At 41.3% G+C, this 25,485-nt stretch overlaps 1 pseudogene; it reads right to left on the bottom strand.

Moving 5' to 3' along the window:
• Window positions 1-21,598, bottom strand: part of LOC149302526 (MARVEL domain-containing protein 3-like) — a 43,362-nt pseudogene extending 21,764 nt beyond the window's left edge.
• Window positions 21,599-25,485: the final 3,887 nt, after the last annotated feature.

Raw genomic sequence — 25,485 nt, 5'->3', positions numbered from 1 at the left:
AACCCTAAACACCCCATTAACCACAACTGCCTCAAATTAACCCCAAACACCCCATTAACCACAGCTGCTCCTAAATTAACCCTAAACACCCTATTAACCATAACTGTCCCTAAATTAACCCTAAACACCCCATTAACCATAACTGCCACTAAATTAACCCTAAACACCCCATTAACCATAACTGCCCCTAAATTAACTCCCACCTCCCCTAACTTTCAGTAGCCCAAATATTAATTTTATACTTATAGTTAGATGAGTGTCACAGCCATGTGGTTCTGGCCTTCTGGGAGAAGGAAGGGGGCGGGGCCAGTTGTCACAGTGATTACATGGAGGGACTGGTAAGTAGGAGTCAGACTAAACGGATTATATAATGAGGGGTATTTTTCAGAGCGTTTGCTCTGAAAAAACCCTCATTTAATAATCGATAAAAATCGATTCAACTAATCGATAATGAAATTCGTTGGCAACGATTTTCATTATCGATTATTATCGATTTTATCGATTAGTTCTTGCAGCCCTAGTTAGATGTACCAGACATTTCTTCTGCTGCACAGTTTGTGTACCTTATTAGGAGATATAACAGCCTAAGATCGAAAAGCTGGAGTGATTGGCCAGAGATCCTTATTCAATGACAAAAACATGTGCAATTAAAAGGGGGTATCTGACTATCAGAGGCGTATCTACTGAAAATAGCGCCTATGGCAAGCACTGAAATTGCGCCCATGTCCACATATCTAAAACCCATTTACTAGCCCCTGCTGCCCATATATATATATATATATATATATATATATAATTATTAGTCCCTGCTGCCGATAGCAGGTATAGATCAACACACAAACCCAGATCAATTGAACTTCCCTTGTGATCTCAGCACTGAAGGTATATATCAAATAAACAGAATCAGACATACAAATCCTGTATTTGCAGGTATACAATAGTATATGAAACGTAGCATTGCAGGTATAGATCAAATAAATACATGGAAACAGCATTGCAGGTATTAATCAACTGAATAAGACATATTAACCCTGTATTTGCAGGTATACATAAATAATGTATGGAAATATATAGATATGGATCTACAGAATAACGCAAAAACCCAGCTTTGCAGGTATAGATCAATTGGAATTCACATAAAAACATGTCATTAAAAGGTATATTTAAAACCCCCTAAATTACAGGCATAGATCACAGGTTGCACACCCCAAAGCCAGCCCTGGCGTCCACACTGCCCACAAAACAATCACACTCCTATCATGCCAAGTCAGCCAGTACATGTTGGTACAGGGTGGCTGTAAGTGATGTGCAGACCCCATACTGCTGGCAGCATCAATACACAAGGGGGGCAGCTAGTTAGGTTTCAGCATGTACTGGCTGACTTGGTATGATAGGCGTGTGATTGCTAACAGCAATCACAGTGCCATCATGCCTAGGTTCCAGCACTTACACATCCATGCTATCACACACTGTCAGGCTGGTAGGAGCGAGGAGAGGAACCCAGTACGCAGGCTACCTTCCAGAAGATGAGGGAAGGTTTAGTGGATAAGGCAAAATCAGAGACGGTCCGAAGGTCAGGGCAGGAGAGAGCAGCGAAATCCATAAGACGAGCCAAAATTCGGGGTAGGAGAGATCAGGATAAGCGAAATACAAGCCAAGGGTCAAAACCAGAAATCACAATATCGGGAGCGCAAACTAAATAGCTCTGTCAGGGAAAATAACTGAGCCCCTCCTCCTTGCGTGGTGCCGTTGACGTGCATTCCCCAGGTTATGTCGTGCAGGAAACTAGAAGAGGCAGGAGGGGGCGCGCGCGCGCGCGCGCCTAAACACAGTTTGACGGAGCTGGTTCCGGGAAGATGGAGGTTGCGGCGTGGGAGACAGTACCCGCTATCGGCGGGTACTCAGGTGAGTTGCTGCAGCGAGGATTCTCTTGCCGCGGACCCTGACACACACACTCATTCATTCATATACTCATTCATTCACAGATTAATTCCCTCAATCACGCATACTCATTCAAACACCCTCCCCACCCCCTTACCTGCACTGCAGCTCCTCGATGCCGCTCACAGACTTCAGCAGAGGGTGCGACCTCCCTCTGCGTTCTCTGGTACTGCACAGAGGAAGCAGGACTGGAGCAGAATCATGTGATGTCACGTGAACTCTGCTAGGTTCCGCTTCCTCTATGCAGTACAGTGGACCCTCCCACAGGTAAGTAGCAGGGCTCGAGGTGCGGTCCGCGTAAGATCGGCCCCCCCTTGCCCCCCTGTAGCGACACCACTGTTAGGAAGGTGAGGTCATTTTATACCATTCTGATGTACGATTACAGGTTCCTGATCATGAACTGCCTTGTGACCTCATATATCAATACAAGAAAAACATAAATCAGTACCTATAACAAATATTACTTCATAACAAAAGCCTGACAGCCCCCACACCTCGGAACGATTGCCGAGCAAATGCTAGGATTAATTGTCAATAAGAATATCACGCATATATTATGCATTTGCAAGAAGGACATCAGAAAAGCTTAAATTGACTACTCAGCTATCATATGTATTAAAGAGTTAATTTGCCAAAATTCCACTAGACAGATACGAAAGCACATTTTTGCACATGATTTTTTTTTTTACATTGATCATTCTGTCAAAAAATAAAGAAGCCGCCTTACATGATGCAAACCTGGGCAAATGTATTTACATCTTTTAGATTAATCCAACTGGACCAACGTTAATAAAAGTTTGATGATAGTAGAACATACAAATGGTTCTTATCACTCTTAATGTGTCTAAACTATATGTAGATCACACACACGTTTCATTAGTCAAAGCAAAGGGCTGGTTTTTTATTTTTTTTATTAGAGAGCTTTTATAACCCTAGGGAGCTGGCTTTCCCCATACATTCATATACCCATACATTCTGTTCATGTATTCATTGGACACTTTTTACTTGAGATATGTTAAGCATTCTGTGATGTATGTGATATATTTCTGTATAATCCAAGAATTAAAATATGGTTAAGGCGCCACATAGAACCGAATAACTCTCACTGACGGTGTCTTGGACTTGTTTCTAGAGTTTACACCGTTACACATCCTCTAGTATGCATCAGGTTTGTGAAGGTCTAGTCACTACATTCTGGGGACATTACATTTATTTATATAGTGCCTGCAGATTCTGTAGCGCTGTTACAATCAGTGGAATAAATTTAAAATCACATACAAAGAAGAAAAGGACCTTGCTCTTGCATTACTGCACACATACGGGTAAATAAATCTTCCTTTATGACCTTACATGTATGAAGAGTTTATGAAGCAGGGTCACATTCTTCTTCTGCACTACCATGGATTTCTGTTTGCAATGCTTTGTTCCACCACTTTCACTGTAGTGGTTCATTTGTCTGACACTCTGATGTGCCAAAGGTATGTGGCACAGACTGGTCATGGAAGGCTTCCATCCAGAATGTAAATAATATTCTCATCTATATAGTAGTAAGGAGTGGGTGTGCAAGACCAAAATAGGCAAGGTGAGAAATTAGTGGAACCAGGAGGACAGAGCTACTGCAGATGCTCCCAGGCACGGTCATCAGATGTGATAACCAAACCTCTAGCAAATTCAGGAGAGATTTCAGTTGTGATCACTTACTTCTCCTTCCAGAAAATGCCATTTTTCTGATGTTGCTCCCAAGGGGCTACACAAGGTTTTTGGGGGGCATTGCTTAAACAGAACTAAAGATGTTAATATACATATATATATATATATATATATATATATATATATATATATATATATATGCTCTGTATTTCATTTTTTTACTCTGTTAAATTATACCTATTTTTACTTTATAAAAGTTATGAGCTTAGATGTCAGATTGTTGTGACGTGGGTTTTTATGTTTGCTATTCCTTCTCTTTTCCATCTTCTTACTTACCTTTATATTCAAATGCTTCCTCTGACACAACCCCCTCCAGCCAGTCAAGCACACTTTTGTAACATGTTTACAAATAAAATAGGAACAAATTGTGTTTTAGTTGAAAAATGTTAATACAACATGATTATTTTATTGGTTACTCTAAGCCACATAATATTATTCACACCTTTCTTCGGCATTATCTAAATTAAAGAACTACATGTGAAGTAACTTTGATATGGAGAGTCATGTTTATGTAAAACCAGCTATTTTATAACTTTATGGCAGACTTTTATACCTGGATTTTTCCAATGGATTTTATTTGTAAGAATAATGCCATCTATTGGCTGCAGGGGCTAATATTTATACATATCTTCAGCAGGGTATGATATTAAGGAATGAAAAATAACTGCCAGTTCAGCTGTTATTTTTAAATCATATTTCAATCAAGGTCTTTACTTCAAAGAGATAAGTACATATTATGTGGTTAAAAATGCATGTCTAAAGCCTATATATATATGTATATAGTGTACATGTAGCATTTTATAATTGCCCCTCCTACTTTCATCTCTGTCCCCCCGTGTACCCCCAAATATGAAAGCTGGAGGCGACATTGATTTGAAAAGGTAAATTCTAGACAGGTTATAACAACAGCTTCTCCTTGGTCTATTATCTTAGTGACCCAGTCAAAAAATAAATTAGGTTACTTGCACAAAAAGAAGCAGTAAACCCGTACTGTTTCTGACCTTGCAAACCATGTACATTCAGAGAATTAAAATCCTATCCTTTAACATGGTTTCCATTCATTTCCCAAATAATGATGTTCTGGTGTATAGTTGGCCAAGTCTTCCCTGCAGCCCTTTTGTAAAGCGGTTCTACAATAGTCAACTACTTCTGTCAGTAGCCACTGGTTAAATAAGTCTTCTAATGTCTGCGAGGATACCCGAAGCTTTACAAAACTTTGGCTGCATCTTATCAGGTCCCATGGTTTTCTCTGTTTTTACTTTGTAGATTTTAGTATTCCGTTATGAACACACGTTTTACATGTCTCCCTATTCCTCTTTTATAACGGCCCCTCTGAAGAAATCAACAGAAGACAGAAGTATTTTTTTAGGCAGTTGGCTAGATCTTCATCCTCATTTCTATAATGTCCTTCATTTGTCTTTATTCTAATTATCCTTTACTGACATTTTCTCCTTTTCCTTATATATATATATATATATATATATAAAGTCCAAAAATAGTTACCGGCACTCCAGGGACTTTCCAAATAACCACACAAACAACTTCGGTTTTCAAGTCAACGTTTCAGTCTTGTTTATTTCAGACTTTCATCAGGACATGATCAGGACTTTCATCAGGACATGTCCTGATGAAAGTCTGAAATAAACAAGACTGAAACGTTGACTTGAAAACCGAAGTTGTTATTTACTGCTACAGCTATTTGGCACCGGGCATAAACTTGGCATTTGGAGTGCAATTGTTAATTTTGGACTTTATATATATATATATATATATATATATATATATACATACACACAACTTTATTTTTATACCTAATTTTTATATCTAAAAAAAATCACCCTTTCTTATTAACCTGTTCTTAGCACATATAACAACAAGTTTGGATCCCTTAAACCTAGCTTTTTATTTTGGTGTAAACATTCAGTGCTACTATGGCAGCTACTATGATGTCATCGGTAAGCTAGGGAATCAAGGCACTGTGATGACATTGTGCCATTCTGTTATTGGCACCGTTATAACTCTTGTGTGAGAGAGCTGGAGCTATTTCAGAAGATCCCTACTGTTATGGATTATTTAAAAACAGAGGGGAGTTCAGTGGTTGACCCATTTTGGGAGTTTCTGGACCCCACGGACAATATCCGTGAGTTGTTTTTGAAGCTGAATCACCTGTTTTTCTGGGGAAAGTTAACCCACGTGGAGGTGAAGTGGAATCGGAGGATGATTACAGCTGCTGGGCTTTGTCGCTATGACAAAAGCAGAAATTTGTGTACTATACACCTTAGTGAGCCCCTGCTGAGTTTGAGGCCGAGGAGAGATCTGGAGCAAACGCTTCTTCATGAGATGATCCACGCCCTTCTGATGATCACAGAGAAGGATGCTTCCCATGGACCAGAGTTCCACAGCCACATGGAACGGATAAACAATCAAACTGGAGCCAAGATTTCTGTCTACCATGACTTTTATGAAGAAATGGCTCAGTGCAGAAGGTCCAGGCAGCGCTGTGACAAGAAATCAGTCCAGCAAAATAAGAAGAGGATTTCTCATGAAGAAAGCAGTGGCCACGGACAGCCTTCCAAGAGGCCTCGAATAAATAACTAATACTTAATACTAATGGATAATAATCAGATTTTCATAACATCATATATATATTTCAATAAATAATAATTGAAACCATAAAATATCTGTGTTTTCTGCTACAGTCGTCACAAATTCCACAGGATGAGTTTGTTAGTATTATGATGCACAGCTATTCCTGTTTGTAGACAAATGTTTTTACAAATGTACTAATTTCACTAGTGGGAACCTAAGTAGACATCTCTCCATGCATTATTGGCAGCAGCATCAATATGTGGATATCAATTTAGATCACAGCTAAAAAAGTAATTCTTTTGTGAAATGTGCAGTGTTAGCAATGCAACATCATGACAAATGTGTGCCGTACCTCCCATGTAATCACCTGATTTCCTATTATATGATATCTAATCTATGTATCCTCAGCGTTCCTATGTCTTGTCCGTTATTTGTTGAAGACAAGTGAAAACTCAAATGTGCATGTTATAGAATTTCATCTTAACATATCTGCGCATGAGATATTTAGAGAATAATGCTAAACACAAATACACTGTAACGTGCTTGTGAAAATGAAAAATCAACTTGGCACTTTTTATCTGGCCGTAAACATCTGCACAAGGAAGGCCAAAATGCACTTTGTTGGTTATCAATTTTTTAATTTTATACTTTTTATACATTTTTGTTATGGATTTTTTCTTACTACTATAGCCAGTATATAGAAGGGATGGGTATTCACAAGACAAGCTCCTCAACTCTCAAGCCTGTTTGCCTGAGGAAACTCTCAATCAGCAAAACACTGTTATACGGAGCGTCGCTTGTGAGTACATGCTGTGTGGCATATTTTAATAAATATTGTGTTTTACATATTTCACCAGTGGCAGTCTTTGTTCATTTTTTCCTTTTGCTGCATGTCACGAGATACTATCCTCCACATCATTCTCTGTGAATGAACCGTTGGATAGAAGGATTGATAATTCTGCCATGAAATACATTGTTGCAGATTGCTGTTTGCAGTGCTGTAGATTACTGAATTCTTACAGTGGCTGATGATCTGTTGACCCGAGACTTATACGCTGCTTGCCGTGTGAGTACCCATCCCTTCTACATACTGGTGATGAACGTTTGAGACTTCTGACCTCTCCCTGTTTGTTAGTGTCTTTGGGTGAACAACATTGAGCTATTTTTGTTGAATTACTAATTTTTGTACTGTGGATATTAGCTCACTCTTAATTTTTTTACTAAAATCCAGAATTCCCTAAAAGATATTAATTAAAGTGTATTTATATTAAGTATCTTGAGTTCGGCAATACTTTTATTTTTGTGCAGATCATGCACAGTGTCCACAAGAAATGTCACATCTACACATCGGCGCCGTACACAGAAACATGGAATATGACAGCACTTAAAACCCTTCAGCCCATCTAGTCAGGCCATGCATTTCTGGGCTGCAACATCTTACAAAGAAGAACCCTTTTTTAGATAAATTTTATAATACTACATACAGATGAAATTTCACTCAAAAATACACAAACCTAGTTTATGTTAAAAGGATAAATGTAATCAATACAAGTTCTTTTAATTTTCACTTTGGCATTCTTGGCAAGCAGTTACAACAAAGCTGTCTGTATTCATGACAGTGGTCCTTATTAAATGGTGATATGTCACTTAAAATAATACATATGACACTGCGTACATCAGGTGTAGTGCTTTGTAGTCACAAAGCAAAAACAAAATTGCATATTTGTGAATATATACATTGGTTTGTGAATGCAGGAGCATTCCACCTTCGTTGTGTTTGGTCAGTCCAGTCACCCTTCCACTCAATACACCGCTCTATGTAATCAGAGTGATTGTTGCTTCAGTAAACTCCAAGAATTTCAGGGACATTGGTCCATCTGTATTCTTAGTTTTCAGGCACCTGTCTGTTCTCAGCAGGCTCTATGTTAAGATAAATAGATTTTTGCCTAACAACAAAATCCTGGGACAGTTTCTTGCAATATAATATACTAAAAAAATATATATATATAGCCATACCTGGGAACTTCTGGGCTCCGGCTACCCGGAGCCATCCCTTTGCTGGATGCGGCCAGGACCGTCCACTGACATCAGTGGGCGGCCCCACCGACGTCAGGGGAGCAGAAAACACCCCCATTTAAAGGCAAAATGGGCGGGGAACGAGCAAAAAAAGAAAAAGCCTGAATATAAGACTACCCTATAAGAAAAAAGTTTTACTAATATTAATCACATGCAAACTATATTTTCATATTTAATAAAAACTATGAAAAATGCATTTTTTATTTTTATTTCCTTTTATTTGCCAACCTGCCCCCAGTTATGCACATCTGCCCCCCAGATATGCCTTATACCCCTTATATGCCACTGTGCCTCCCAGATATGCCTCTTGACCCCCTATTTGCCACTCTGCCCCCCAGATATGCCTTATACCCCTATATGCCACTCTGCCTCCCTGATATTCCTTTGAACCCCCTATATGCCACTCTGTCTGCCTGATATTCCTTTTAACCCCCTATATGCCACTCTGCCTTCCTGATATTCTTTTTAACCCCTATATGCCACTCTGCCACAAGGAAGCCCTTATACCCCCCATTTGCCACTCTTACCCTCCCCATACAGTACTTCCCTAGACTTCTCCCCGTGCTTCAGATTCGTTGGTGTGTAGTGGTGGCAGCTGGTGCAATGCGCACAGACAACCTCTGCTGCTGCCGGAGCTTCTATGAATGAACATCGTAAAGGTCATGTGATGCCGGCGCTCTGTCATAGAAGCCCCGGGATAAGTGCCGATAGCAGCGGGGGTCTGATTAGAAGACGACTTTGAGCATTTGCTCTGAAAAAAAACACGTCTTATAATCGAGCAAATACGGAATATACACACATATATACATTCTATATATGATGTATATATGATGTATATATGTATATACCCACTTATATACATCATATATAGAAGCCCAATACGTACAGTATATGAACAAATACCAAAACCAAACATGTCAGAAAAACAAACATATAGTATATGTTGCCGTGTTGTATATACATTCTAATAAAATTGACATTCAATTAAGCATATAAAATCTGTTGGCATGGGGGGCAGAGAGAAATAATAATCCCAGCATATCACTAGTCAGTAGTGTACCTAAAAGAGGGGCAATCCACCCAAGGCTCAACTCATCAGGGGGTTGCCCGGTGGCTCGATGGCCGCCAAACCTTGCCCCACATCTTTCTGCTGTGAACATTGTGCGAGAAAATCCTTTTCCCGCCCAAGTTCCTGCTTGTATATTTCCTCATACAGTGTGTGGGCGCCACAGCAGTAAGCAGTGGGCTCACATTAGGCGCCCATCAGGCCGCATAGGTGTCTTTGTGGGCCCAGTGATACTCAACTGGCCCCTGGACCATTAAAATATGCAAGAGAGGTGAGGGGGTTGGTGAGAGTGAATGAATGAGTGTTAAGGCGCAGAAATGGGACATGCAGGTTGTTAAAGCAGAGGTGGCCCAGACAGGCTGCTAAAGGGGCAGAGGTGCCACAGGCATGCTGTTTTGGGGCAGAGGCCTACCACATCAATGTCTTGCTTAGTGTATAGTCATAGGGGCAGAGGCTACACTACCGTCAATGTCTGGCTCAGTGGATAGTGATGGGAGTTACACTGTACCATATCTGTTCAAGATATTTTTTTAAGTTAATAATTAATTTTTTCAGGTTTCGATTTTTTTCCAGTTGACATACAGATTACAAATGTGTGAAATAAATATTCTTCCCAACATTAATCTTCTTGTGTAGGGGTGCCACATACATGATCCGCAGCAGGTGCCAAATACTCTAGGTACACCCCCATCAATAGTTAACATAATGCATTACATATTACAAAATAAAAACATACTAAACATGCATCTTACATGGAATCATTCAATTCCCTTTAGGCCCTAAACTGCAATAGTATGCATAGACTGTCAAAAAACAATACACTGCTCTTACACACACACATACATACATTGCCCATAAACACATGCCTGCCTTCACACACACATGTGCACTGCCAGAGCCGGCCTTAGACGCCCTGTGCGGACTACTCCTCTGGTGTGCCCCCCCATTCCCCACCAAAGAAAGGAAAAAAATCTTGTAACAAACAAATAGCTTTCATTAAAGACATAAAGACAGAATAACACATACCCAGCTTTGCAGCTATAAATCAATTGGAATTCACATATAAACTCAGCATTAAAGGTATAGATAACCCCCTAAATTACGCAGCATAGATCACAGGTTGCACACCCCAAAGCCAGCCCTGGTGTCCACATTGCCCACATAGAACCAGATCAGCACCCAGATTACACACATATTACAGCCCAGCCTGGGCCAACTTTGTCCCCAAACAGCCCAGTGTGAGACATCTTTGTCGGCAAACTATGTATCCCTCTTCTCACGATCCATCCCCTCTCCCACTTCTCACTATCTACCCCCTCTCCCCATCTACCCCCCTTCTTATCTGCCCCTTCTCACTTTGTATGCCCTTCTAACAATGTACGCCCACTCCCCCTTCTCAATGCCTTCCCCCCTTTCTTACTATGTTCCCCCTTCCCCACTTCTCAGTATGTGGCCCCTCTCCCCCTTTATCACTATCTATCCCCTCTGCCCCTTCTCACTGTCTCCCCCCTCTGCCCCTTCTCAATGTCTTCCCCCTCTGCCCCTTCTCACTATCTACCACCTCTGCCCCTCCTCACTGCCTTACCCCCCTCTACTCCTTCTCACTGCCTTCCCCCCTTTGCCCCTTCTCACTGCCTCCCCCCTCTGCCACTTCTCACTGCCTCCCCCGTCTGCCACTTCTCACTGCCCCCACTACCACTTCTTACTGCCCCCCCTGCCATTTCTCACTGCCCCGCCTCTGCCACTTCTCACTGCCTCCCCCCCTCTGCCACTTCTCACTGCACACCCTTTTGAGAGAATTTGCTATGAAGAAAACCTTGACAGGATAAAACCTCAGGTCCTGTGCCTCTGGGGGCCCGATGTTACCCCTGTGACCCCAGCCAGAGAGAAAACTGCAGGAGCAGTGACAGGTAAGCGGGGATGGGAGGTGGGATATATGTATATGTGTTTGTTTATATGTACAGTATTAGACATTAATGGCTGTGTGTTGAGTTAATTTTACACTATTATACAGGCTGTACACTCACTACTTTACATTGTAGCAGAGAGGGGTGTACTCACTTTTGTCAGTGTGTGAGCATTGATGTGTACTTGTGTGTGTGTGAGCATTGATGTGTACTTGTGTGTGTGAAACCATGGATATGTACTTGTGTGTGCTTGAGAGCATGGTTGTGTAATTGTGTGTGAGCATGGATGTGTAAATGGGATAAGATGGAGTGTGTGTTAGTGAGTTTGAGTAAGTGTGTGTAATTTGTGTAAGTGTGTTTACATATGTTGTATGAAGAGGAAGGGCAAAGAAGGTACAGACCAGTTGTGTGGGGGCAATGATGGCACAGACTAGCCGCTGAAGTTGGGGGGCCTCAGGGCAGTTTTCGCACCAGGGCCCCGTGGTTTCTAGTTACACCCCTGATACTACACATGACTGCCCACATACACACTGCCTTTACACACACCTGCCGATAAACACACATATAAACACGCACTGCACTTACACACAACTGCCCACATGCACTGCCTTTACACACACCTGTCCATGCATACACATATAGATATACACTACCCTTACACACCCCTTTCTCCCCGTCTCTTACCTTTCTCCTCTTCCATGTGCCATCTTCCAGTTTCCATCTTGTATTTACTGCTCCCTAATAGCAATGTGCCATCTATTGTTGCCGAGTGCTGGGATAAGACATCATATCCGGGAGCTCTGCTTGCCTTGGAGTACCCATCCCTTCTACATACTGGTAATGCACATTTTAGACTTCTGAACTCTCCCTGTTTGTTTGCTAGTGTCTCTGGGTAAACACCATTGAGCTTTTTTTGTTGAATTACTATTTTTTGTACTGTGGATATTAGCGCACTCATTATTTATTTTTATTTTTTTTACTAAAGTCCTCGAGTTGACCAGAATACCCTTAGAGATATTAATTAAAGTGTCTTTATTTTGAGTTTGGCAATACTTTATACATATAAGAATCCCATATGTTTGTGTCAATTATAAGGCAAATATTAGGTATATAGAAGGTATACATTGCTGTTTCAAAGTCTTGCATTATTTTAACAGTTATGCTGTCTTTTTAAAGATAATCACAAAAACATAATAAATAGATTAGATTGTTAAATTTTTTGGAAAGCAGACAATTTGGGGTATTTCACTAAGAGCACTTAGGCTGTAGTTTTACAGCCATTATATTATTGTTTTTTCAAAAACTCTTACACAGTGATTATCTTTTTTTGTGCAGATCATGCACACTCAGCACAAGAAATCACCAAAATGTGTTCAGTTGCATCTCCAGATTATGTAAATACCCCACACGTACGTCAGTGAATGATTTTTGGAAGCTACAGGGCGCATGGGATAACATGCTCATCTTACTATGGGACGGCACACAGCATAGGGAAGGGTAGAAACTAGACTTGCGCATTCGTCTTCGGGCGAACATGTAAACGAGCACAAAGAGGCCGTTTTTTTGTTCGTGCCGGCAAAACGTAGGAGAAGACGAAGACTCACAACCACGAAGAATCGAAGATCGTCTTCGTTTTTGCCGCGCAGCCGCCAAAATTTCAAACAGGAGTGAGCTGATCCTCGTCTCTCCAATCAGCTCACTCTTGTGACGTCACGCTAAGGGTCTCGTCCAATGCCTGTGCTGCTGTTTTTTAAATTTTTGAATGCGCCTTTATAAGACCAGAGCTTGCCTGAGAGATCCATTCATTTTTCCCTGTGACTGCTTTGGCAACACTGCTGTGCTGCATCCGAGCGTTACAGAGAGATTGTTCTGTTCTGTGTGAGACTGGTAAGCCTCAGCCTGCCATTTCTCACAGTGTACTGTGTTCAGTTCTACTGAATTAATAATATTTAATAATAATATTTTTATTAATTTAATTTGTCTGTCATCAACTGTGTAGTGCTGTTGAGTTGACAGTGTACCCAGTGCCTCACTGGCACTGGGGTGCCCTTTCCCTGGGCTGGCACTAGGGCCTACTGCCTGTCCTGCTTAAATAAATTAAATAATAGAATTTATAAATAATTTAATAGAATATATTATTAATAATTGAATACATATAAAATTATATATATATTTGTCAGTTATATATACTATAGTTAGTATAGTAATAGAATAGTATACGAGTGTAGAGTACTGTAGACAGTCAAGACATCTACTAGTGTCTAATCTAAAATCAGTAATATTAATAATTAATAATTTAATACATTATAAAATTATATATATATTTGTCAGTTATATATACTATAGTTACTTAGTAATAGTATACTAGTGTAGAGTGTACTGTAGACATTCAAGACATCTACTAGTGTCTAATCTAAAATCATTCAGTAATATCAATAATTCTATAATTCTTATCTTAATAGTTAATTAAATTAGCTATAAATAAAATTAATAATTAATTACTACTAGCTTATAGTTCAGCTAATCTTATTAGTACTGGTGCTGCAGCTCTTTAGTTTGTGCTTTGTTTTAGCAACAGCAAGAGACCAAGTCAATTTTTCTTAATTAATAATATTTCATTTTATTTCATTTGTTTTTCTCACCTCAGTCCATCAGTGAAGTGAACTTGTTGGGCTAGTGAGTGCAGCCGCATAAGTGCTGTGTTCTTTTTTGATCAGCAAGCAGTGACGTTAACTGTTTTGCAAAGATTTTCTCATTTATTTTACATTTTATTTTAATTTTATTAAAGTCCATCAGTGAAGTGAACTTGTTGGGCTAGTGAGTGCAGCCGCATAAGTGCTGTGTATTTCAGCAAGCAGTGAAGCTAACTGTTTTGCTGTGACATTTTATTTTATTTCTAATTTCTTTTCAAGAAAAATTGACTGTGTGACGACAACAACTGTACTAAGCAAAGCTTCAAGCTACTAGCTGTAGTACTAAAATAATTCTAATCTTTAATCTTAATCTATAATATATTATATAATATAATATAAATTCTAATTCATAATTTATAATATAAGTAATTGTAAATTCTAATTCATAATCTATATTCTTCTATCTATAATCCATAATATAAGTAATTCTTCCGATATTTATTATATAACATAATATAATAAATTCTAATTCATAATCTATATTATATATAAGTAATTCTTTCTAATTCATAATCTATATTCTATCTATAATCCATAATATAAGTAATTCTAATCTATTAATCATATAATATTATATATAACTTAACCTCACTTTAGCTTAGTGGGCTTGAGAGCGTCTGCCTAGAGTTAGACTAGAATACTAATATAGCTTTAGGTTTAGCATAGTAGTAGGATAGGCTCTTAGGCCCGTGTAAATTCAAAGTCTTTAACTTTTTTAGTTTTTTTTAGTTTTTTTAAACACTACACTACACACACAACACAAAATTTGAAATGGATCCTCCTTTTGGGACTAAGGAGGGACAAGCTCCATCTACCACCACCACTACCACCACCAGCACCACCAGCACCACCACCAGTTCTAAGATGCAGCCTTTGCGTCAGTCTAGTCGGCCAAGTAGGCCAAGCTCTCGCTTATCATTTGGGGAAGCATTGCTTGAAGGATCATCAAGTAAAGGAAAGGCACCAAAAGCAGGCAGTAGCAGTGCGGCTAGGCCCACAAGCTCTATGGTTTTGTACGGAAAGCCTAAAGCACCAGAAGCACGTTCAAAGTTAAAGGGTAGCACAACTAGTACTTCTACTAGCCCAGTGAGTAAAAAGAAGTGCCTTTTGCCCCAAGCAGCATCTTCCCCATCCACAAGCAGCATGCAAGGTACCAAGCAGAACCAAATTAGCAGCAAGACTCAGAGGGGTCCCAAACCAAAGCGATCTCATTCCTTCGTAGGGAAAACCACCACCACCACCCCCCCCACCTCAACCGCCTCTACCACCACTAGTGCTGCGCCTACTGTTCCCACCAGTACCGCCACGCCATGTCCTCCTAGTACCTCTAGCAAGCCACCAAGTCCTTATAATATTTTTGTAAAGACAGTTAGAGAGAGGGCTACACATAGTGGAACTCCACCTAGCGAGGTAGCAGAGGAGCCTGAGACTGAGAGGCCAAGTGCAGAGTCTCTTCTTCCTGCTCGCACTACTACTAGTCACGAGTCTCATGACGATATCAGTCTTAGCTCCAGCCTAGCAGGAATTCCATTCGATCTGGCTGATGAAGAACTAGACCATGAGCCAGAGGAAGTAGAGGAGATGAGTGGTCAGGAATCAGATTCCTCAGGGAGCAATGTCCAAATGACTAGTGCACAATTTTCCCCTGAGCCTCCACCTTCTCCGCTACGATCATCACCATCACCACCACCAGCAGCAGCAAAACCTACCAAATCTAAAGTTAAAGCAATTAGCAGTCCCACTTTGGCCAGTACTGTTACCACCAGTCCCACCACCACTAGTTCTGCCTCTGTTCATCCACCCCGAGCAGTAGGAGCAGCACCCAAGGCACACTCCAAGGCTATGCGCGCCCCAATTTGGGAGCACTTTGAAAATGGCAGGTTGGAGCACTGCATGTCCAGCCCACCCTGGAATAATTTGTGGCATTCCAATCCAAAAGGTCAATGTCCAAACAGCAGGCCAATAAAGTAACGCAACTTATTGGTCAGTTCATTGCTGTTGGAGGGGCATCCTTCTCTATGATTGAAGGGGAGCCTTTCAAACAATTGATGGAGGCTGTGGCTCCACAATATACAGTTCCGTCACGTTCCACTTTCAGCAGGAGCATTGTCCCCTCATTGTATCGGTCCTGTGTTGCAGCAGTGAAAGAGGAGCTTTCCAAGGCTGCTGGTCAGTGTGTTCATTTCACAACAGATTTGTGGAGTGCACCTAGTGGGCAGCATGCCTTTCTTTCTTTGACAGCACACTGGTGGCAGCCCGGTGTGCCCAAGGAAGCTGCTGCAGCAGGCTACCGATCATTCCTTCTCCATGCAGAAGTGATGGATGAAAAGCACACTTCCCAAAATATTCTGCATGCGATGAGGAAAATGTTTAGCCTTTGGGTGGGAGCAGAGGCAGGCACCAATGTTGAAGTTGGTTTTGTGGTAACTGTCGGAGGTGCCAAAATGGTGAAAGTGCTGCGAGATGGTCATATCGTTGGTGTGCGCTGTGCAGCCCACATCATCCATCTTGTAGTGAAGGCAGCAATGTCAGAAGGAACTAATGTGGCAGCAGTCGTTCTGTCCCGCTGCAGAAAGATCGCTGGGCACTTTCACCATAGTGTTAAGGCTAGCCAACTTTTGAGGGAAGAGCAAGAGAGGTCAGGTCTTCCCGTACACTGCCTACGTCAGGATGTCAGTACACGGTGGAACTCCACGTTAGACATGCTGGAGAGGATTTTGGAGCAGCAGAGGGCAATCCATAATCTTGCCTCAGAGCATAATATTGGGATTACATCTCCATTGAATAGGGAGGATTGGACAGTGATCGTCCAGCTAGTGGCAGTCCTTAAACCATTCAGGGATGCCACTGAAAATTTAAGCTCAAACACTGCCAGTCTGGCCCAAGTAATCCCAGTGTTCTCCCATCTAGGCAGCAAGATGGATGTGTTCCTTGAAAACCGTGAGGCTGTTCAAGGTGGCACTCTACATCCTGACGTATCAGCCATAGTCAGGAAGCTGAAGGATCTGCTAAAAGTACACCTTCGCAAACGCATGGAAAAGAGTCCCGAAATGATGCTAGCGTGCCTTTGCGATCCAAGAATTAAGGGAAAGCTAGCTTTGAAATTCAATGTTCTCAGTTGCTACCGGGACCAATTGGTCAACAAGGTGCGTGACTGGCAGTGTAAAATGGGAATGCTGTCCGAGGAGGGAGAGGTGCAGGAGGAGGAAGAGATTATGTGGTCTGCTACTCCTAGCAGCAGCATCAGCAGCAGTGCCACAAGCATTACAACAACACAGCTGAGTGGAGCAGCTGCATTTTGGGAAGAAGCACTTGGGAGTATAGTTGGACCATCTGACAGAGCTAGCAGCAGAAAGGAGAGTATTGCTGCTGAAATGGTCAAACTTTACCTCTGTGAAGTTCCTTCTGCACCTAATGTTGATCCTCTTAGCTACTGGGATGAAAAGAAGAGTGTGTGGCCTGCACTCTCATGGGTTGCGCAGCAGCTTCTATCATGTCCGCCAACCACTGTTCAAAGTGAGCGTGTGTTTTCTATGACTGGAAACATACTGAGTCCACAGCGCTCAAGCATGGCACCTCATCTGATGGATCAGATTGCCTTTCTTAAATTCAATCTGCCCAAGTTGGGTTACCCAGCTCTTAGCTTGGAAAGTTAATTTTCTTACTCTAATGTTTAAGGTAGTTTCTCCCCTTGGTTGCACGTGTTTGTGGTGTGGCAACGTCTGCTACCTCCGCCGGTGTAGCCAATTTATGCTAGGGTCTAGCGTCTGAGTTCTGGAAGTCCGCTCCCAAACGCCATGGACTGACAGACTTTCATGCTTTGCCCTGGGGTGAAACAAGTGAGCGGGTCGTCAATTGCCCACTCATTCAACTTTCCCAATGCTGCTGCTGCTGCTGGTTGTGGTGCCAGCGTCTCTTCTCTGCCAGTTCGCTTCCTGGCTAGTGTCATGCCTCAAATGTCCCTAATGGTAAGGGCAGTTTCTCCCCCCTGGCTGCGTCTGTTTGCGGTGTGGCAACGCCTGCTACCTCTGCCGGTGTAGCCAGCTTACGCTAGGGCCTTGTGTCTGAGTTCTGTAAGTCTGCTCCCAAACGCCAAGGACTAACAGTCTTTGGATGCTTTGCCCTGGGGTGAAACAGGTGAGCGGGTCGCCAATTGGCCACTTACTCGCCTTTCCCAATGCTGCTGCTGCTGCTGCTGCTGCTGGTGGTGGTGCCAGCGTCTCTTCAATGCTAGTTCCCTTCCTGGCTAGAGTCATGCCCAAAATGTCCCTAATGGTAAGGGCAGTTTCTCCCCCCTGGCTGCGTCTGTTTGCGGTGTGGCAACGCCTGCTACCTTCGCCATAGTAGCCAGCTTACGCTAGGGCTTAGTGTCTGAGCTCTGGAAGTCCGCTGCCAAACGTCTAGGACTGACAGTTGTTTGGATGCTTTGCCCTGGGGTGAAACAGGTGAGTGGGTCGCCAATTGCCCACTCATTCGCCTTTTCCATTTTTCAATGCTGCTGGTGGTGGTGCCAGGATCTCTTCTTTGCCGGTTCGCTTCCTGGCTAGAGTCATGCCCAAAATGTCCCTAATGGTAAGGGTAGTTTCTCCCCCCTGGCTGCGTCTGTTTGCGGTGTGGCAACTCCTGCTACCTCCGCCGGAGTAGCCAGCTTACGCTAGGGCCTAGTGTCTGAGCTCTGGAAGTCCGCTGCCAAACGTCTAGGACTGATAGTTGTTTGTATGCTTTGCCCTGGGGTGAAACAGATGAGTGGGTCGCCAATTGCCCACTCATTCGCCTTTTCCATTTCCTTTTCCATTTCCATTTCATTTTTTTCCGTCTGATACACAACCTACCAAACATAACACACACAATAACACATATAACACAGTGATATAACACATAACACACATAACACATATAACACAGTGACATAACACATAACACACATAACACACACATGTACAATTCACAAATCACAAGGACCTTTCCTCCTGTTATTTGCCCTGGCCTTCACTTCTTCACTCACTAGCATTAACGCTATAACTCACACTTCACCCTATAACATTTTTCCATCCACATAGCTGCCAACAGACCCAACTTTTTCAGGGACAGTCTTGCTTTTTTCCTGTCCCATCAAATTTTGCTAAACTAGGTATGCTAGTGCACATAGGTATAGCTGGGTAGGGTAGCACTACAACATTAAATAAATATAATAAAGTAAATAATAATAAATATAACTTTAAAATAAAATTTAATAAACCCATTAAAATTAAATTATTATTTAGACATAATACATCTTTAACCAAAACAGTGCACTGCTAATAATCTTAAAAATAACCGTACCCTTTCCGGTGACCAATAGAGTCGCACACACGTACCTTCACGGCGCGAACGCATCTGCTGCTGCTCCTGCTCCGAAGTGTTCTTAACCCCGTATTAACCCCTGCTACGCAGCCGGGAGAAAACAAAGATGAAAAGAGCACGAAGAATGTCCGCGAATATTCGCCCGAAAAGAAGACGGGAACAGGCGAATATTCGCGGAACACAAAGGGTTTTTTTTCGAAGACGACTACGAAGACGAACACGAAGACCCCCCTGGTGCCCAAGTCTAGTAGAAACACATAAAATAAAGAATTAAATGCCATAACATACTGAACAAAATACAACTGATGTAAAAAAACACACAAGTCTGCAAGTTATTCCCTCTTCTAGTTCACCCCATCACACTCATCACCAGCCACTTCTTTTGGAGACCTTGTTCCCCAAAGGAGAAGTATTTTAATACCAAGATCTTGAGCGCTGTTAGACCTCCTGGTTCTTGTTACAATTTACAATACCACTTCATCATAAGATGTCACAGTGATGAGTTGCTTTTAATGTGCTCTCATGCTCTAGATTGATTATTACCGTTTGCTAGTAAGATGTACCAGACATTTCTTCTGCTGCACAGTTTGTGTACCTTATTAGGATATATAACATGGTAATTTGTGCCCCCTGGTTTATATAATCATCCAAGGTGTTGTTCCCATCCTATGATTGAAAGGCTGGAGTGATTGGCCAGAGATCCTTATTCAATGACAAAAAAACATGTGCAATTAAAAGGGGGTATCTGACTATTTGTCTTTGCAGTTTGGCAGAAGTTGAGTGGTATATCTGCAAAAGAGAATAGAGGTGGTGTAACCCACCACAGTGAGTGGAGCAAATAAGCAAATAAGGAGATATAGCTTACCCCTTTGGGTTAAAGACGATCAGAATCCGGGATGTACATAAAAGAAACAAATAATAGTGCAACTTGTGGGCAACACAAATTAATGCAATAAAAGTAATGGGCTAGAACACTCACATGAGTGGAGCCAATGTGACTGGCTCCAATCGAAATCTCTATGTGTGATTTGGGATCACACACCCATTTGTTGGTGAAGACCTAATCCAGAGCCCCCACCCGGGCTCTGGTGAGGATTACGCTGTGCTGACTGAGGACAGCACTTCCCTCTTAACACCAGCGTAAATGTAGATAGCAGCAGGAAAAAATAATGGATCCAGTAGGGGATGAGTCTTAAAATGGTACTGTGCAAAACTGAGCAATATGTGCAGAGGATGCAGTATGTGCCAGTAATGCTAAATGTGCAGAATATGCAAACTGCAGTATTTATTTTAAACACAATATAACAAATAAAAACACATAATCCAAATGCAATACTCAAGTGAAAAATAGTCCCCCCTGTGATCCTCCAATAACGCATTTCGCCTTGGGGCTTGCTCAAATTGGTGGGAATTTGTTGAGGAATTTGGCTACCATACTGAGGCACGGCATATATGGCATGGGGAAAGATGTCACTTTCACTTTTAGATGAACACAGCATTTAAATATATATATATTCTAAATGAATGACAAGAATATATTTTAGAAACAAAGGATTCAACAGGAGCAATTCAAATTCTTCTAAAATATGAATTTCCATGGAATTATTAAATCACTATACAATAAAGAGAAAAAAGCAACAATAATCAATATAACCATCAGCATAGACAGTTAACTAGAAAGTTACAAATCAATAATAAATAAATGAAAAGTTAAATGAATGCATTCTTGACTGCTTAAGCCCAGATTCTCCTAAAGACCAAATCCAACACCTTCACCCACCCCACGTAAATAAAGACATAACTCACTGGTGTGGGTAAGGGCATTGGCCACAGCTTTATTAACAGATCCCCCATAAAAACCAACATTAACATAACCATTAACAACCCGCCAGCTGCTAGACCTAAGCCTAGCAGGCGGTTACAAACCACGTGATACCAAGAGTTCTGGCCCAGCGGGTGCCATCAGCCACCCGCTGGACCCGCCTCCCCAAGCCCATTCGGGCGCAGCTTCCAGATGTCACCACTTCCATGCTGACTACAAAAGAACCACAAAGAAACAGAAACAAACACATGCACAATGAAAAGTACAGTACCGTAAAATAGGGAGGGAGGGTGGGACAATGCCTGACCTTAGGCTCCAGGCAGGAAAAGAGGTAGGACTGCCTTTGTCCTGCACTTTTACACCCTAACATGCAACAATGTTGCGCCCCACTAACCAATGAGGGCTAAAGCTAACCTGACCTCCCAGTGACCTGACCTGGGCCAGCAGTCATATTCCCCCTTTCCTTATTTTCCAGGGGAGCGCTTTTCCACTAAATGATTTCAGGGCCTTGAACGTTTTGTCCCCTGAAGTCACTACAAATTCAGGAGGGCATTTTATCTCTGGATACGTAAAAATGAAATAGTTCCTAATGTAAATTAAGTGCCAGGAAACAGATAACCAAACACACACACCAGGACAGGCTTTTCCACACCGACACCCAGACACACACTAGGACAGGCTCAACAAAGAACAATATGCTCACTGAGCATTTAAACCTGGGAATTAATCTGAGTATTCATTTTATTGTAGTTTTGTGTTAGTTTATTTGGAGAATTAAGACCCAGCAGGCCAACAAATACTTCTCTTGCAATCCCAGCCAACTCATCACAGAAGATGATAGAATAGGATGTTAGGAAGGTGAGGTCATTTTATACCATTCTGATGTGCGATTACAGGTTCCTGATCTTGAACTGCCTTGTGACCTCATATATCAATACAAGAAAAACATACATCAGTACCTATAGCAAATATTACTTCATAACAAAAGCCTGACAGCCCCCACACCTCGGAAGGATTGCCGAGCAAATGCTAGGATTAAGTGGCAATAAGAATATCACGCATATATTATGCATTTGCAAGAAGGACATCAGAAAAGCTATCATATGTATTAAATAGTTAATTTGCCAAAATTCCACCAGACAGATACAAAAGCACACATGATGCAAACCTGGGCAAATGTATTTACATCTTCTAGGTTAATCCTACTGGACCAACGTTAATAAAAGTTTGATGATAGTAGAACATACAAATAGTTCTTATCACTCTTAACCCCTTAACGACAATCCACGTACATGTACGGGGCGATGATGCGATGCGTTAGTGACAATGCCCGTACATGTACTTGGTCGCGATATTTGCCGGTGATCGCGGCATTTTCGCAGCGATCGGCGGCATTGCGGTTTTCCTGGAAGCCTCACAAGTGAGGCTGTTCAGGCAAACCCAAAAAAAAGTTTTTCAAACCTTCCGATCACCGAGATTGGAGGTGTAAACAACAGACCGGTGATGTAAATCACCGATCTGTTAAACACGCCCCCGAGCACGATGCAAATCGGGTGAGGGTCATTCCAGGCTGCCTCTTCCCTGAGGGAAGCCTGCAATGCTCCAGAGGGGGCTTCACAACCTCCCGATCCCCGTGATTCACAGTGAATCACGGCGATCGGTGGGTTAAACGACAGACCAGTGACTGAAATCACTGGTCTGTCAACCCCCCGAACCCGATGCAAATCGGGTGAGGGGCATTCCAGGCTGCCTCTTCATTGAGGCATGCCTGCAATGCTCCAGGGGGGCTTCACAACCTCCCGATCCCCGTGATTCACAGTGAATCACGGTGATCGGTGGGTTAAACTACAGACCAGTGACTGAAGTCACTGGTCTGTCAATCACGCATTCCAGCCTGCCTCTTCATTGAGGCAATGACGTTTTTTTAACTATACGTTGAGGTTATGTAGCCTCAGAGGGGGCTACGCAACCTCAGTGTATAGAAAAAAAAATAAAAAATTTATGGTTACATCTAAAAATAAATCCCTACTGTCACGAAAAAAGTGCATATAGATATATATGTATAAGTTTTTTACGCACAAGTCCTACAATTAGCGCTATATCTTCCCAAAAAATTCCCACACGGAAAGAGTTAAAATATTGGCATTATAAATGCCCATAGGGTGCCTAGTTTAAAAAAAATTATGATTTGATGGGGTAAATCGAATTGGCCGGCTTCAAAGATGTCCCAAGTATGGGATATGGGCACAGAGTGACCAGATGTCTAGATGGCAAAAAAATACACACCTCACAAAGGTGGCCTTTTATCTCCCAAATAACCCAACAAACCATGCATGTGGGGTATCACTCTGCTCAGGAAATGTTACTGAACACATATTGGGGTGTTGTTTGACACGGACATATACCAGGAGCGATAAATATATACCTGAAGTACAAAGTGTATGAAAAAAATACAAAAAATTTTTACTACCCTAAAGTTTGACAAAGGCTAGTGGTAGAATTAGTGCATGGAAAGGGTTAAAATATCAGCATTTGAAATGCCTTGGGGTGTCTAGTTTTTAAAAAATATATGGTTTGATGGGGTAAATTTCATTGGCCGGCTTCAAAGATACCCGAAATGGCACATGGGGCAGAATGACCAGCTTTGGGGAAAAAATGGTTTTGAAATAGCAAAACGCTACTGGTATTTATTGCCCCATAACATTGGGTATTTCTAAACTCAGGACAAGTAGTAGAATCTATTTAGCAGGTTTTTTCATTAGTTTTTGCAGATGAGTAAAAGCTTTTTTGTTCAAAAAGTGAGAAAACTTAATTTTCTTTACAAAAAATCACCACATTTTATCATTTGTTTTTATAGTAAATTAGATGATATGATAAAAATAATAGTAACTAAATAAAGCCCTGTTTGTCCTGAAAAAAACAATATACAATATGTGTGGGAGCACGAAATGAGAAAGAAGAAAATCACAGCTAAACAGCAACACTGAAAAATGTTAAAAGAGCCTTTGTCCCACAATATACTACGAGTAAGAACCCCTATTGTCCTTAAGGGGTTAATGTGTCTGTAAACTATATATAGATCACACACACGTTTCATTAGTCAAAGCAAAGGGCTGTTGTGAGTGATTGCATTTTATTACAGAGCGTTTATAACCCTAGTGAGCTTCCTTTCCCCATACATTCATTTACCCATATATTCTGCTCATATATTCATAGGACACTTGTATGCATCAGGTTTGTGAAGGTGCAGTCACTACATCCTGGGGACATTACATTTATTTATATAGTGCCTGCAGATTCTGTAGCGCTGTTACAATCAGTGGAGTAAATTTAAAATCACATACAAAGAAGAAGAGGACCTTGCTCTTGCATTACTGCACAGATACTGGTAAATAAATCTTCCTTTATGACCTTACATGTATGAAGAGTTTATGAAGCAGGGTCACATTCTTCTTCTGCACTACCATGGATTTCTGTTTGCAATGCTTTGTTCCACCACTTTTACTGTAGTGGTTCATTTGTCTGACACTCTGATGTGCCAAAGGTATGTGGCACAGACTGGTCATGGAAGGCTTCCATCCAGAATGTAAATAATATTCTCATCTATATAGTAGTTAGGAGTGGGTGTGCAAGACCAAAATAGGCAAGGTGAGAAATTAGTGGAACCAGGAGGACAGAGCTACTGTAGATGCTCCCAGGCACGGTCATCAGATGTGATACCAAACCTCTAGCAAATTCAGGAGAGTTTTCAGTTGTGATCACTTACTTCTCCTTCCAGCAAATGCCATTTTTCATCCCATAGTTCTGATGTAGTTCCCAAGGGGCTACACAAGGTGTTTGAGGGGCATTGCTTAAACAGAACTAAAGATGTTAATATATATATATATATATATATATATATATATATATATATATATATATATATATATATATATATATATATATATATATATATGCTCTGTATTTCATTTTTTTACTCTGTTAAATTATACCTATTTTTACTTTATAAAAGTTATGAGCTTAGATGTCAGATTGTTGTGACTTGGGTTTTTATGGTTGCTATTCCTTCTCTTTTCCATCTTCTTACTTACCTTTATATTCAAATGCTTCCTCTGACACAACCCCCTCCAGCCAGTCAAGCACACTTTTGTAACATGTTTACAAATAAAATAGGAACAAATTGTGTTTTAGTTGAAAAATGTTAATACAACATGATTATTTTATTGGTTACTCTAAGCCACATAATATTATTTAGACATAGCAAAATTAATGTCCATTCCCAAGTAATTGTAATGTGCCATTATGTTTCCTAAACTACAATCATTATTCACACCTTTC

Source organism: Sceloporus occidentalis, unplaced genomic scaffold, assembly GCF_023333645.1.
Source record: "Sceloporus occidentalis isolate IW3139 unplaced genomic scaffold, rSceOcc1.0.p SCAF_18, whole genome shotgun sequence".
Taxonomy (NCBI): Eukaryota; Metazoa; Chordata; class Lepidosauria; order Squamata; family Phrynosomatidae; genus Sceloporus; species Sceloporus occidentalis.
The sequence above is the reverse complement of the archived record's forward strand: the minus strand, read 5'-3'. Positions and strand labels throughout refer to the sequence as shown.